Raw genomic sequence first — 15533 nt, forward strand, 5'->3', positions numbered from 1 at the left:
AAACTGTCCTTATACCCAGACTTCACCACTATGGTATAGGATACCAGAAGGAAATTCCAGTAAGTCAAAGCTACCCTCAGAAACCTGGGACTGAAATATGGAATGTTATACTCTGCCAGGCTACATGTGGAAGTCAACGGACGCTCCTGCATATTTGAGACCCCTGCAGAGGCACAGGACTTTTGCCACACTTACAAAACTAGCAACAGGGGTCCGTCGGATGTGGTGACTTCTTCACCCCCTCACAGCGGGTCCGCTGCTAATGCTGACCTGTTCTCCTCGTCTGGCCCGAGCGGAACACATATCCTTTGAATACACTGTCACCGCATATTTTCCTTAAAATGTACCTGCTGATGCATTGAAATTATTCGTAATTTGTTACTGACATGCTGGTTAGCGAACGTCCCCCTATCTGGTGTACACCTCTAACTGTGAATATTGCATTATCATGTACCCCTTGGATCTAGGTTTACAGACATGCCGACTATTTTGGGTACTATGGGTTACTGTTGGCAATTGGTTATTGCCTTTCCGATTGGGTGGGAAGGCTGGGTGGTGGGAGGGGCAATGGGAAATATTCTTTTTCAAATGCGTTGAGTGCAGATTTAGTTGATTGATACGTCAGCAGAGTACAGGTATAGGCGGTTCTTTTTTCTAGCAAATGCCACACAATCATGGAGCACATAGGACATATTGTGGGCCCCTCCAACGTTACTCTAGTTATGTGGAACGTCAGGGGCCTGAATGATACTCAAAAACAACGGCAGGTCCTGCAATATTTGAATCGGCATAAAGTGGACATAGCAATGATATTAGAGACTCACCTCCCCCCCACAGCCCAGTCCCGGTTTGTGGCATCCTGGGGCCCTAACTGCTACTTCACTAACTATAGCAACTATGCTAGGGGTACGGCCATCCTGGTCCATAAGCGACTCCCCTTCAAGTGTCATTCTGTCGTATATGATGACTCCGGCAGATTTGTTATTGTGGAAGGCACACTGTTCTACTACAAGATTGCATTAGGCTGTATATACGGCCCCAACACTGACTCCCCAGATTTTTTTCATGATCTCTATGTTACATTTGGGCTCCACGCCTCTGTTATTGGGAGGAGACTTTAATGTCACATTTGACCCTCTTTTGGACAGTACATCAATGGCCCCAGACCCGAAACCCAGAGCCCGCAAAGCTCTGCATTTTTTGTGTGACCGTCTCACATTATTAGACCTGGGGCGGACACGTGACCCGGACCGCACTACACACACACACTACACTGGTACTAGTAATAAATGGACACAACTCGGCTACTGGCTAGCCTCCCCTGAACTGTCTGGATGGTTCCACAACATACGAACCCTACCCAGGTATTACTCCGACCACTCACCAGTACTGTTGGGGCTACTTATCCCCCGCCCTGAAGGGTATGAACACCAATGGAGGTTTCTGAAATGTGCACTAGACGATGAACAATTTAGGCAGGAATTATCAGAAGCCATTGAGGAATACTTTGATTTAAACACGGGCTCTGTAGATTCTGAGGCGGTATTGTGGGAAGGCTTCAAGGCTTACATGAGGAGCATCTGTATCTCAAAGAGCGGGGGGACACTTAAAGATTTGCGAAGCACACTCTGTTGTCTAGAAGCAGAACTGACTACACTAGATACCTCCCATAGGACGACCACCGATCCTGAGTATGGCCTAAAAAGACAACCTTGCTCCTGCAATATAGAGAATTGGCGGAAAAGGAAATATTGTATATGGGTAAATACCACAGCGCTAAGGTTTACGGAGAGGGGGACCGCCCCAGCAGGATCCTAGCCCAGATGCTTAGACCTCCATATGCATAGTCCTATGTTACAGAACTACGGTCTGTATCTGGCCACACAATCACAGACCCCCTACTAATACAGGAAGAGTTCCTATGATATTTCAAAACATTATATACTACTAAATTGAGATCTGACCACTCTGGTCAAGAAGAATATCTCTCAGAAATTGCGTTAGTTTACCTAGAAAGATTCATTCAAGATTTCTTATCAGAACCCATAACCACTGATAGCATCTTTGAGGCTATCGATGCACTAAACACATCCACAGCCCCAGGATTGGATGGCTTCACACCCGAATTTTACAAGGCATATAGAGACTTGCTGACCCCCCACCTACTGGATGTTTACGCAGAGGCCCTAGAGACCCAACAACTCCCCCCTACTTTGAGAGAAGCCGTAATAATACTACTGATGAAACCTGGCAAGGACCCCCTCCAATGTGGCTCCTATCGCTCATTGTCACTATTAAATCTAGACTATAAGATTTTAGCAAAGGCACTGGCATGTCCTCTATCCCTCCTCATGGAATCCATAATCTCCAAGGCCCAGTCGGGATTTATTCTGCACCGCTCCACTGCGTTTAATCTCAGGACCTTGTTTAACACTTTACATAGACTAGACCCGGAGACGCCTGCAGCAGCGATCCTAATGGATACTGAAAAGGCTTTCAATTCCCTAGAATGGCCCTTCTTTCTCTCCATAATTTAGCGCATGGGAATGCCCCAGGGTTTAATAGATACCACTGCCTTGCTCTGTACACGCCCTACAGCTAGACTTAGACTAAATGGGATGCTTTCTGCCTCCTTTAATTTATCACGCGGAACACGTCAGGGATGCCCCCTCTCCCCCTTATTATTCATTCTAGCAATGGACCCGTTAGGAAAAGCACCTGCATAGCGGTTAAGTATTCAGAACTGGCCCTTTACTAGTTTCATTATACGCAGACGATACAATCCTATATGTCCATGATCCCCAAACAAATCTTGACCCACTACTGAGAGAGATTACCCGATTTGGCAATTTTTCCGGCCTGAGAATCAACTGGCGTAAGTCAGTGATCTTCCCGCTAACTACGGGAACACACCGCTGGACCCCAGAGTTTCCACTAGACTGAGGCACTGACACAGTGAAAAATTTGGGAATCCATATCCCACTGAGACACTGAGCAGATAATACGACATAACTATGGGTAGCAATTTCCCAGTTAGAAACTCGGATCGACTCCTGGCTCAAGCTTCCACTCTCCATAGCAGGACGTGTTGCCCTGATAAAAATGATAGTCCTCCCCAAATTTCTATATTTATTTCAAAACATACCAATCCCCCTAACTAACACATTTTTCAGCACTCTGTGTTCCTTATTGATCAAACTAGTTTCGGGTAACAAAACACCCAGGGTACTGTGGCAGGTGATGACTCTTCCATATGATCGGTGTGGCTATGGGGTAACTGATTTACATCTATACTATCTGTCTGCTCAAGCCAGTTTTACACATGGCTGGTACCATCCTGACAGCAGAATTACCTACCTCCACCCCGAATCTGACTTTCATTCTTCCCGACGTCCTCGTCTCTGTGCTACCGTCTGGCATTCCACGAGATCCCCAGATTATTCAACCAGTTAACACCACAAGCTGGGCATGGCTTAAGCTAAGTGGGCTAACATACACAGATCTCCTATATTCTTCTTCCCTTCCCTTACCTAATGTCCGTTTGCTACCTATAACTGGCGAAAAACTGGTCCAAAGGACCTGTACCAAATTCAATTTCCACACGATAGGGGATTTGTTTCCGGCAGGCCATATCTTTGATATTGAAATATGTCCCTGTTTTCGGAGGCCACATTTATGGACAGATGTATACTGGCTAGACTGCTCGCTGCACTACGAGATAGGTTCTCTGACTACCCGCTGGAACCACCTTCATTTCCCCCCCTCACATTGGTGATAGACAGCACTAAGGGACTATATCTCGTATCGCAGCTTAATAAAGCCTGCTTGGCTGTGATGCCAGTAAATGACACAAGGGTCCGTTCAGCCTGGGAGGCAGACCTGGGCATGTCAATCAAGGAGGAGCAGTGTCTGGCATGCTTTAAGGTCACTGGTACGGTGTCATTAAATAGTAAGCATAGATTGTTACACTTTAAATTCCTGCGTAGACTTTATGCTACACCCGCCCGAACACACAGGATAGACCCATCCAGACCACACTCCTGTCAATGCTGCCAAACCCTGCAGGCGGACTTTGCGCATCTGATCTGGACCTGCCTGCGGATCCATATTTCTGGGTAGAGATCCATAAACTCCTCAGTATAATGATTCACATCCCATTAAAGCCACTACCCGAGATAGCACTACTGGGGTATATGGTACAGATCCCTTTGAAGGTTCGTGGATTTGTTGCTATATCCCTACTCCTAGCTAAAAGGGAAGGTGCAATCTTTTGGGGTAGTAAGAGAGCACCGACGAAAAAGGGATGGTTGCAAAGCTTAGTGACCTGTACGAAGTAAAGTGATATGCATGCCAAAACTATTCCGTCCTCTTCTATACCCAAAGATATCTGGGGGCCTTTTCAAACCTTTCTTGCGTTACAACAGCAAACCCTCCCTTCACAGCAAAGCCAGGGTAAGGAACCAACAGGGGTGGGCTGAACGGAATAATATATTCAGGGTACGCTTGTATCCACCCTGTGACGTATGATACAAAATGCTGAAGTTACAACTACACATCAGAGGGATTCTGGAGAGTTAATTGTATTCCCCTTGGACTCTGCATTGACCAAACTGAAGGTTGGGTTTCATGTAATGTATTTGCTGTAATGTGTCACTGATGCACTGTAATATTATATATGATAGACTGGACTGAACTGCCTTGTCAAGGATGTACCTCATGTACAATGAGACTTAACTTTGTATTTTGTTTTATACTTGCAAAACTGATAAATAAAGTTAAAAAAACAAAAGAAGAAGAAACCTTTACTGAGGAGAGGAACCTGAATAAAATGAGGAGAGATTATCCTTAAACTGAAGTGCTGCCTGGGGAAGTGGTCTGCAGTGATTGCTTGACTGCCAAAGAAAGGAGAAAGAACTGTGTGTGCTTTATTTTTCAACTTGTGAAGGATCTCCAAGGGCTTGGAACGGAGCTTGCCTCCTGCTGAAGTCTCAGGGACAAAAGACTTCAACCCCCAGCTCCCTATTTTCTTTGGAAGTGCCTGCTGCTGTTTTGGGCCTCCTGAGGGACTACGTGTCGCAAGGAGCGGGAAGCGCTACTCAATGAGGAAGAAGCGTGTTGCTGTCGCTGCTGCTGCCGTCACATCTCTGAACAAGGGTGTTGCCGTTGTAGCTGTCATATTGCACCGCATCGAGAGAAGTGTCTCACAACAAAGAGGAAGTGTATAGCCGTCGCTGCTGCTGCCGTCCCATCTCTGAACAAGGGTGTGACCGCTGGAGCTGTTGTATTGCACCACATTGAGAGAAGTGTCTTGCAACGAGGAAGAAGCGTGTTGCTGCTGCTGGCATCGCATTGTGGATGTTGCAACTGTAGCTGTCGTATTGCACCGCATCAAGAAAAGCACCCTGCATCCACGGAGAAGCACGCTGCCATCTGAGATGCTGTCATCGCATCTTGGATGTCACCGCTGTAGTTGTCACATTGTGTGGAAGCCTCTCGCAACGTCGGAGAAGAGTGCTGCTACCCAGGCTGTTAACGTCGCATCGCTGAACAAGGGTGTCACCGCTGCAGCTGATGCATCGAAACGAGACTTCTCGCATCCTCGGAGAAGCGTGCCGCATCTGGAAGATCTTCACGTCTTTATTTCTTCGCATCAGAACTTTAGCTCATTTCCATCGCTGCAACACTTTTGTTGTGGAAGTACATTGACGCAAAGTGTTACATCTTAAGAACTGAACTAAACTAAGCTAAAACTATCATTTTAAGTATAGTATTGTGGACTTTTGTGATTTGTGGTCTTGTGTTAAGTCTATATAAAGAATCCTTATTTTTTATATAAACCTTGTGTGGTGTCCATTTGTAGTGTTGTCACTGGATTACTGTATGTGGCCACAAATGCTTTACACACTACCTCTGAGATAAGCCTGTCTGCTTGTGCCAAGCTACCAAGGGGGTGAGCAGGGGTTATTTTTAGAGTGTACCCCCTTACCCTGACTTGAGGCAAGGGTCCCTATTTGTCACAAGTACCTACCTGTGCCAACTAAGGACCCCCAAATCTAACAGTCATGCATCGTAAGGTACATTGACTTAAAGTGTCGCATTTTAAGAACTGAAGAGAACTATGCTAAAACTACCATTTTAAGTACAGTATTGTGGATTTTTGTTGTTTGTGGTCTTGTGTTAAGTCTATATAAAGAATACTTATTTTTTATATAAAACCTGCGTGTTGTCCATCTATAGTGTTGTCACTTGATTACTGTATGTCGTCACAAATGCTTTACACACTGCCTCCGAGATAAGCCTGTTCCCCCTTACCCTGACTAGAGGCAAGGGTCCCTATTTGTCACAAGTACCTACCTGTGCCAAATAGAGACCCCCAAATCTAACAAGCAGTTATTGACCTTGAGGCTCTGGACTCCTAGGTCATGAAATATCTAATTTTAGGGTCCAACACTCAGAAATTATAATTCTGGAGGAAGAATTATCTTTCTTGCCGTGATAACTCACTTTGCCATACTAAGAGTCACTCTCATTTCCATAAGTGGTTTCAAATACACTACATTTTTAAATGGTGTGCTTTTTTTGTTTCAGCTTGCTTTTTGTGCTCACCCAAAATAGAATTACGAAAAGTAAAGTGTTTCTGTATTCTTTGCAAAGTATTTCAGTTTGGGAAAGCAGATTGCATCCTGCATTTTACAGCATGGTGATCATGATTAGTTTGGTATAACAACCGTTGTATGTTTGCAAACATTGCTGAACAATTCCAGTGTTCTTTTATTGCCATTTTGCCTTCACTTTCATGAAGTGATTGTCAACAAATAATTGTAATGATAGCCAGAGGCCAGGCGTTTATCATGGTGCTGCATTGCATTACCATTGTATAATGTATTGTACTTTCTATAATTTGATACATATTAGTAATGCAAAACTCCTTACAGCTGAATGGAGGAAAGACTAAGGCGGTGTACAGTCCAGCTACCAGAGTGTCCCGACCTTTGCCGATAGAATTTAAACTTACTCCGGAGAATGAAACTCTGGTCCAGGTTAAAGTAGTACGCAATCTGGGAGTAATGGTTGATGAAAACCTCCAGATGGATATACAAGACAAAAAAATTGCCAGTGTGTGCCTTTCTCTGCTACGTGTATTGCGTAAGATCCTCCCTTTACTCCCTGAAGACTCTCGACCGCTCATAGTGAGAAGTGTAATAGGGTGCAGGCTGTGGCAGCAAAATTGACACTAAGCAGACAACGTGGGTCCTCTACGGCACTAGCGTTAAAAGATCTTCATTGGCTGCCCATCAAGGAGAGAATTTATTTTAAATGTCTCTGCATCGCGTATAGGGCAACACATGGGCAGGGCCCTATCCCTGTGCAAAAAATGTTTACTTGGTATAATCCAAGTAGGCAGCTCCGATCGTCAAATACCAATCTGGTCACAACTACCGGATTTAAAAAGTCCCGGAAGGAGGGTAGAGCATTCGGAATGTTGGCCTCACATCTATGGAATGGGCTGCCCCTGCGCCTTAGGAAGGAAAGTTCACTGACAGGGTTCAGGAAGAACCTGAAAACCTGGCTCTTTCCTAGGAATACCTATTAGCTCCCCGGATATTGACACTTGAGTCTGCTGTCTTTTGTTGTTATTCCAACCAAGCGCCAGGATACCCATAGGGTGACAGTTTTGCGCTATATACGTTCTTTCTTACATTACATATATATATTCATGCATTCTGAGGAATTCGCAAAGTGTTACACATTCACAATAAACGCATTTGCAGAAATTGTGTTGCATTTGACCTTGAGTCATCATACTGCTCCTTTGAACAAGGCCTTGACTGCTTGTCCATATTACTCAGAGATGGAAAGAAGCTTGCAAAGTTAAAATCCAATCACAGCTTGAGTATTTTGAGTTTATATGTGTATGTACTGGTACTTGTATAGTTAGATTCTACCTGTGAAGTAGCGAGAGGTCAATGCCCAGGAACTAGCGAGGGGTCAATGCCCAGGAAGGATACACTCTGATAAAAGGGTTTACAACTGGTATGTTCTACTCAATTGAAGCTTAATAATCTTTGACATGGAGGGTGGGAGCAGCTCTGATGTCATTGGGCCTACTGTCACAGATCCTGGATGCGTAGATGGAGAAGACCTGTCTTCTGGTGAATTTCTTCTTACTCCTTCCCTTGTTTTCAAATCTGGTGACACCCTGCCTCAAGGTGTGGAACGGCCCACCCGAGATGATTACTTTCTTGGCAGAGTATTTTGGGGAATTCAGGGGCAGATTTACAAGAAACTGACACATCTCTGCATTAGAGCAGATATGGGTCAGTTTCCCTGCGCCTGCATGCAATACCCTTGCGCCACCAAGGATGCATTGTATTTACTGTACGGCGCACCATGGGGCAAGGATTGACAGAGGCATCAGAAAGTCTGATGCATCTGTTGGCGCTAAAGTGACGTAATGCTGGAGCTGTATCGCATGCAAAAACAACAGTTGATGGACAGAATGCAGAACAATGTCATACAATCACTGGACTGGGTGGTGTGGGTCCTAGGATGCTTGATTCAGGTCCAGGGAAGACATGACTTGGCAGTTCGGGCTGGACTGTTCCCATGTGGCACAGGGTCAAGGCTGATTTGCATATGGCAATGTCTGAACTGGGGTGGTGTGGAGTGCAAAAAAACGATGGATTTAGGCCCAGATCTCTGTACTGGGGTGAATGTATGACATTGTTCTGCATTCTGCACATCAACTGTTGTTTTTGCATTTGTCACCCCGAGTGGGATGGGGATGCTCAGACGTGAGTCCCATGCTCTCCACACCACTGGAGTCAAGCTATCCTGGCTGAAGACGGCTGATAGCCAGAAACCGGTCCTACGATGCTTGATTCCGGTCCAGGAAAGACATGGCTTGGCAGTTCGGGCTGGAATGTTCCCATGAGGCACAGGGTCAAGACTGATTTGCATATGGCCATGTCTGAACTGGGGGGGCTTGGTGAGCAAAGTAACGATGGATTAAACCCAGATCTGTGACTGGGGTGAATGTTTTGCCATTGTGCAGGACAGTAAGTATGCCGGGTTCGAGCAAGTAGAATGCAGAGCTTGTAAAGGAAGCCATGAAGCTGATGCAACAAGCACACGGAAAAAGGATCATATTCAGGCTCAGCGCACGCAGTTGAAATGCTTGTCTAAGCATGTGAGGGAAGCAGAGAGTTTTGTAGCAAGCGAAGGGGTGGTGATCTTACGGCCAGTTCTTGGGCTATGAGTCTCTTTAAGGGAAGTCTATGTGAAATACAAGTGCACATCACACAAGGAGTATGGATGGGAGGAGTGTCTCAGTGTATCCGTTTCCTTCTTCAAGATTAATAAAATTTAAAAGTAAGTAAGAACAATTACTGTGTCATATTCAATGGAAAAGATACAACATAGAAATAGGAGTTCGTTAGGTAGAGCATTGGCCCGCATGTGCTGCTCTGCGAGGCATGTTGTATTCTAGACTATCGCTTGTAGCACCTCCTCTTAAAGATTGGAGGGATTTGTTAGCATGAGCTGAAAGCCATTTTGTATTTTGGCAGCCCTTTTAGGTAGCCATGTGCTGGCCATGTGCTGTTTCCCTCTTCAGAGCCTTGCACATGCTCAGAAGGGCCTAGTTAGTAGACTGCACCCGCCTCTCTTGTATAAGTGTCAGGCTATTTTTCTGCTGTTTGGAGAAGTAACTCTCCTCCCCCTTTGTTGAGCAAGCAGATCTTGCATTGCCCATATTAGGCATTTTGCATGCTTACATGAGCCAGGACTGCCCCTTAGTATTATGCTGACTATGTAACCCTAATCATATATAAGGCCCCAGTTTTCTGTACTGCTTAGACTGCCTCATTCAGTTGCTAAGGCTTCTGTGTGACGTAGTCTCCCTCATCTGAGGTGAAAAAATGCATTCTTTTTATATTTTAGCTTCTGTGCCAATTTCTTCTTTGTTGGTTTAAAAGGACCAAGTATCAGTGATTCCCCTGAGAAGGTTTCGATTTTCTTCAAATGTCGCTCCAACGTGGACCTCATCAGAGAAGTGGCTATCTAAGGGAGTAATCTTGTCAGGAGACAGAAATCTACTGAGGAGGTCAGGACAGGATTCTACTAAGGAGGTATATTTCTGATCTGCCTGATTTTGATTCTCCACATGATGTTTACCACTCCTGACTGAGAACCTTTTTGGCGTGAGTATTCTAAAAATGACTGTTAGGTCATTCAGAACTTGGCAGTTAGAATTTAGACACCAAGTGATTGGTAAGGGTTGTTTTGATGCAACACTTGCTGTTGGTTTTGATGACTGGGATTGGTAAGGTAGTTTAGTAACACTTACTGTGGCTTTTGATTTGTATGATTGGCCAATATTTGCATTTGTATGTATGTACATACATACACGATCTTCATGTCAGGGAAAATCCTCTTTGTCTCTTACTGACCGAAACCTGGCTGGGAGAGGCGTCCAATCCGGACATTTTCTCTGCCATCCCCCCGGCGTATAATATTTTCCGGCAGGATAGAGCGAAGGGAAGGGGAGGGGGAGTGGCGGTAGTGGTGATGAAGAGCGCTTCCTGCTCAGTGCTTCCCCGGGACTCCATCAGGATTTCAGAGTCGCTTGCCTTTACGCTCAGACTGTCCGAGGGCCAAGCTGTGAAGGGGCTGTTGATATACAGGCCGCCAGGCTCTGTGGGTTCCTTCTTGGAGGACTTGCAGACAGCTATCTCTGAGTTGGCGCTGTCCACACAGCATTGCGTGATGGCAGGTGACTTTAATATCCATCTCGACGTGACGGACGACCCGGACGCTACTAAGCTGATGGACATTACATCTCCGTTGGGCCTTGTACCGTTCGTGTCTGGTCCAACTCATGAGAAAGGGCATACCCTTGATCAGGTGTTTTCGTCAGTCCCGCTTGCTGAGGTGGATACCTTGCCGGTGCTCTGGACGGATCATAGGTTGATTCGATTCTCCGTGCTGGGGAACGGGCGGTTGGACAATAGCGTCCCTATGTTGCCTAGACCAGCTTCGAGAGCGTTGCATAGGGTGACGCCCGATATGTTGGAGCAGGCGCTAGAGGACCACCCATGCCACCTTTCGGGTGATCTGGAAAGTGACATTGAGGCTCTGCAGCTGTGGCTGGCTGAAAGGCTGAACGATCTTGCCCCCAGGGCAGCCTCCGGTCCACGGCGATACGGCAATCTGCACCGTGGTTTACGGAGGCGCTGCGTCTGGTTCGCAGCCAATGTAAGGTGGCTGAGAGGGCCTGGCGCCTCCAGTACGACGGGGAGGCTAAACTCGCCTATAGGCCTACCACCGGGACATCTTGGGAGCGAAGAAGGAATATCTGGCTAGGAGGATTGAGGCGTCGGCTAACTCCTGTAAGGAGATCTTCACTATCGTGAAGGAGTTCACGACCCTTAGCTCCTATTCCCCCCCGCCAGTATCGTTGGATACGTGGGCATGTGATCTCGCTAGTTTTTTTACCAATAAGATCAAGGCGATTCAGGCCTCCTTCGTGGTGAGGCCGGAGGAGGGAAGCGGCGCCCCTGGGGCGGGTTGCGGACCATCGTGCACGTCTGTGGCGGTGTTGTCTGACTTTCCAACTGTTTCCAGCGACGCGTCCAGGCTGCTGCTGGCCAACCTTAAATCTGGCTCGCCACTTGACCCTTGCCCTGCCAGATTCTTGGCCGGGATGGCAACGGTGGTGAACCCGCTGGTCAACCCCATCCTCAATGCCTCCCTGAGGGAGGGGAGGGTCCCTAGCTCTTGGAAAAGAGCGATGGGTATCCCCCTCCTAAAAAAGCCAGGTCTTGACGCTGAGGCCCTGGCCAGCTATAGGCCTATTTCACTTCTCCCGGCCCTAGCCAAGATCACCGAAAAACATGTCCATGGCGTCCTGTCGAGCTTTTTGGAAGCTAACAATCTGCTCCATCCATCCCAATCTGGTTTCCGGTCCAACTTTAGTACGGAAACGGCTCTGCTGGAGGTCACTGAGATCATCAGGGAGACCTTGGATGTTGGTGGTAGGGCCATGTTGGTCATGTTAGACCTGTCGGCGGCTTTCGACACCGTCCCCCACGAGGCGCTTCTAGCTCGGCTTTATGACATCGGCCTCAGGGGGACGGTGCTCAAATGGCTCACATCTTTCCTCGAGGGCCTTCGCCAGACGGTCTGGGTTTCCCAGAGCTCTGCCGAGAGTTGGGGTTCCACAGGGCTCTGTGGGTAGACAGTCAAAATATCGAGTTGTTAATGTCGATGTACCATAATATCGAGTCCAAAATATCGATGGTACGAAATGTCGAAAACAAAAATATCGTCGTAGAAAATATCGATTTATGTGTGTGTTAAAAATATCGAAGACATGAATGTCGAAATCAATAATATCGATGGTGAAAATATCGATTGTCAAAAATATCGATATGTTAAAGTGATGTTTTAAAGTATGTTAAGTAATGATTTATTTATATGTTGTTTATATATAAGATCATTTTTATATATAATTTTATTATTTTTAGTAAGAAGTCTAGGAGCGGGATGTAGAGTTTATAGGGGATAAGGGTGGGTAGTGTATTAAAAAAGTATAGTGTAAATATGGAATAATAAATTTCGCATTTGAAGTAAATTTATAAATTTGCGAAATTTTAATCAAAATATTTATAAATGCGAAATTTTATATAAAATTATTGAGTATTGTTAAATTATTTGTTCTTTGATTTTGGATATATATTAAAAAATTGTGTAAATATATCTAAATATTTATTTTTTTACTAAATAATTGTATATTAATGTTAGGAGCGGGATGTAGAGTTTATAGGGGATAAGGGTGGGTAGTGTTTTAAAAAAGTATAGTGAAATTGTAAAATTTTAAATTTCGCATTTACTTTAGATTTCAAAATTTTGATATTTATAAAAATTGTTTTGGAGTAGTCGAAATTTGAACGAAATTTAGGGAGTACATTAAACATTATGATTAATTTTTGTGTATGTACAAAAAAGATTTTTAAATAATAAAATATTACATTACATATTTATATTATTTTTACTATAAATTTAGGAGCGGGATGTAGAGTTTATAGGGGATAAGGGTGGGTAGTGTTTTAAAAATATATAGGGTAATTATATAAATTAAAATTTCGCAATTTCATATAAATTTGCGAAATTAAAAAAATTAAAATTAATATTTCGATATTTGCGAAATGATATCGATTTTATTCGAATATAGTATTTATTTTTAAAGTTTGCTGTTGTTTATGTACGAAAATATATTTGTAATTATACTATTTTCATATATTTTCTGCAAATATTTGACTAATTATGTTATGAGTGGGATGTATATTTTCAAGGGGATAAGGGTGGGTAGTGTATAAACAAAGTATACTCTAATTATAGAATTAAAAATTTCGCCTTGTATTTCATTTTAGTTTCGAATCGAAATTTTATATAAATATTATTAAAATACGAAATTATGAACACTATTATGTTGTTGTTCTAATTTGAGGTATTTTGTGTATGTAGTAAAAAGAATCAAAATTATATAATGTAGTAGATATTAAATAAATAAATGTATCATATTTTTAGGAGTGGGATGTAGAGTTTATAGTAGGTCAGGGTGGCTAGTTTTATCAAAGGTACATTTTGTGCGTTTAGGGTCTTGTTTTTGTGTATGTGCGAAGGGGTATTTTAACTGTTCAGGGTCAGTTTTTGGTTTGTGTGTAAAGGGGTAGTTTTAGGTTTCAGGCTCAGTTTTTAGTTTGTGGGTAAAGGTGTTTTGTCAGGTTTCAGGGTCAGTTTTTAGTTTGTGGGTAAAGGTGTTTTGTGAGGTTTCAGAGTCAGTTTTCAGTTTGTGGGTAAAGGGGTATTTTTAGGTTTCTGGGTCAGTTTTTAGTTTGTTGGTGAAGGGGTTATGTTAGGTTTCAGGGTCAGTTTTTAGTTTGTGGGTAAAGGGGTATTTATAGGTTTCAGGGTCAGTTTTTAGTTTGTGGGTAAAGGTGTTTTGTGAGGTTTCAGAGTCAGTTTTCAGTTTGTGGGTAAAGGGGTATTTTTAGGTTTCTGGGTCAGTTTTTAGTTTGTGGGTAAAGGAGTTTTGTGAGGCTTCAGAGTCAGTTTTCAGTTTGTGGTTAAAGGGGTATTTTTTGGTTTCTGGGTCAGTTTTTAGTTTGTTGGTGAAGGGGTTTTGTCAGGTTTCAGGGTCAGTTTTTAGTTTGTGGGTAAAGGGGTATTTTTAGGTTTCAGGGTCAGTTTTTAGTTTGTGGGTAAAGGTGTTTTGTAAGGTTTCAGCATCAGTTTTTAGTTTGTGGGTAAAGGGGTTTTGTGAGTTTTCAGAGTCAGTTTTCAGTTTGTGGGTAAAGGGGTATTTTTAGGTTTCAGGGTCAGTTTTTAGTTTGTGGGTAAAGGGGTTTTGTGAGGTTTCAGGGTCAGTTTTTTGTTTGTGGGTGAAGGGGTATTTTTAGGTTTCAGGGTCAGTTTTTTATTATAGGGGTACAGGGAAAACATAAATTAAGATTATTTTTAAATTAAAATTATTATATTAAATTAATTTTAATGCGATTACATTATTAATTTTTAAACATTTCATTTTTTATAGTAATTAATTAATATTTAATGTCCTGCAGTTACTTAAATTAATTGTTAATTGGTGTTGGAAGAGTAAATTTAATATGTTCTCTGTTCTGCACTTACTCTAATTAAATGGTGATTGCATTTCTAATTGTAAATTAATTACTGTTTTTGAGAAGAAATTACCGAAAGTAAATGGTTATTGGAGTCGGAATATTTAAAATTTAATTATGTGTATTTCAAAAATTGATATTATATGTATATGGGTGTATGAATAATAATTTTTATAACTTCAGTGTATAGTATGTTATTTATTTACATGTGGTATATAGAAATAGATATAACATTACACTTATAATACATTTGCAAAAATTCATAAAAATGATTTTGTCATAGGTAATACAAAATAATGACACCAGTTTTCTTTCCAGTAAATTTTTTTATTCAACACTTGAAATATACGAACATATATACATTTTATTAAGCTATGTTTGGTATACATATAAAAAAAAATGGAGGACAATGTCTTTTTATTAATTACATTTTATAGTAATTTTCTTGACAAGTACTTTTAATTTGTAGAGAAAAAATGGTTAGTTCACATAATGTAATGTATGATATTATACATACATAATACTATTATTGTTTCTTAATAAAACATCAACATGTGTAATGAAAAACATAAGTCACTAATTTTTAATACATATAGTGATATACTGATGATGATATTAACATATGAACACTTTTAAAATTATAATATAATATAAATATCCTAATTAGAACATGGACATCATCATCAATGATTCTTTTAACATTACAATATTCTTATGTATGATTATTATTATTAATAAATACGTTTTAATAATAACAATTTTCACATATTAGTCATATTGTAAACATTTAAATCTGATAAACAAAAACAATATTACACATTTAGTTATATAATAATTTTAATAAATATTACA

The sequence above is a fragment of the Lissotriton vulgaris genome, chromosome 9, assembly GCF_964263255.1.
Source record: "Lissotriton vulgaris chromosome 9, aLisVul1.2, whole genome shotgun sequence".
NCBI classification, from domain to species: domain Eukaryota; kingdom Metazoa; phylum Chordata; class Amphibia; order Caudata; family Salamandridae; genus Lissotriton; species Lissotriton vulgaris.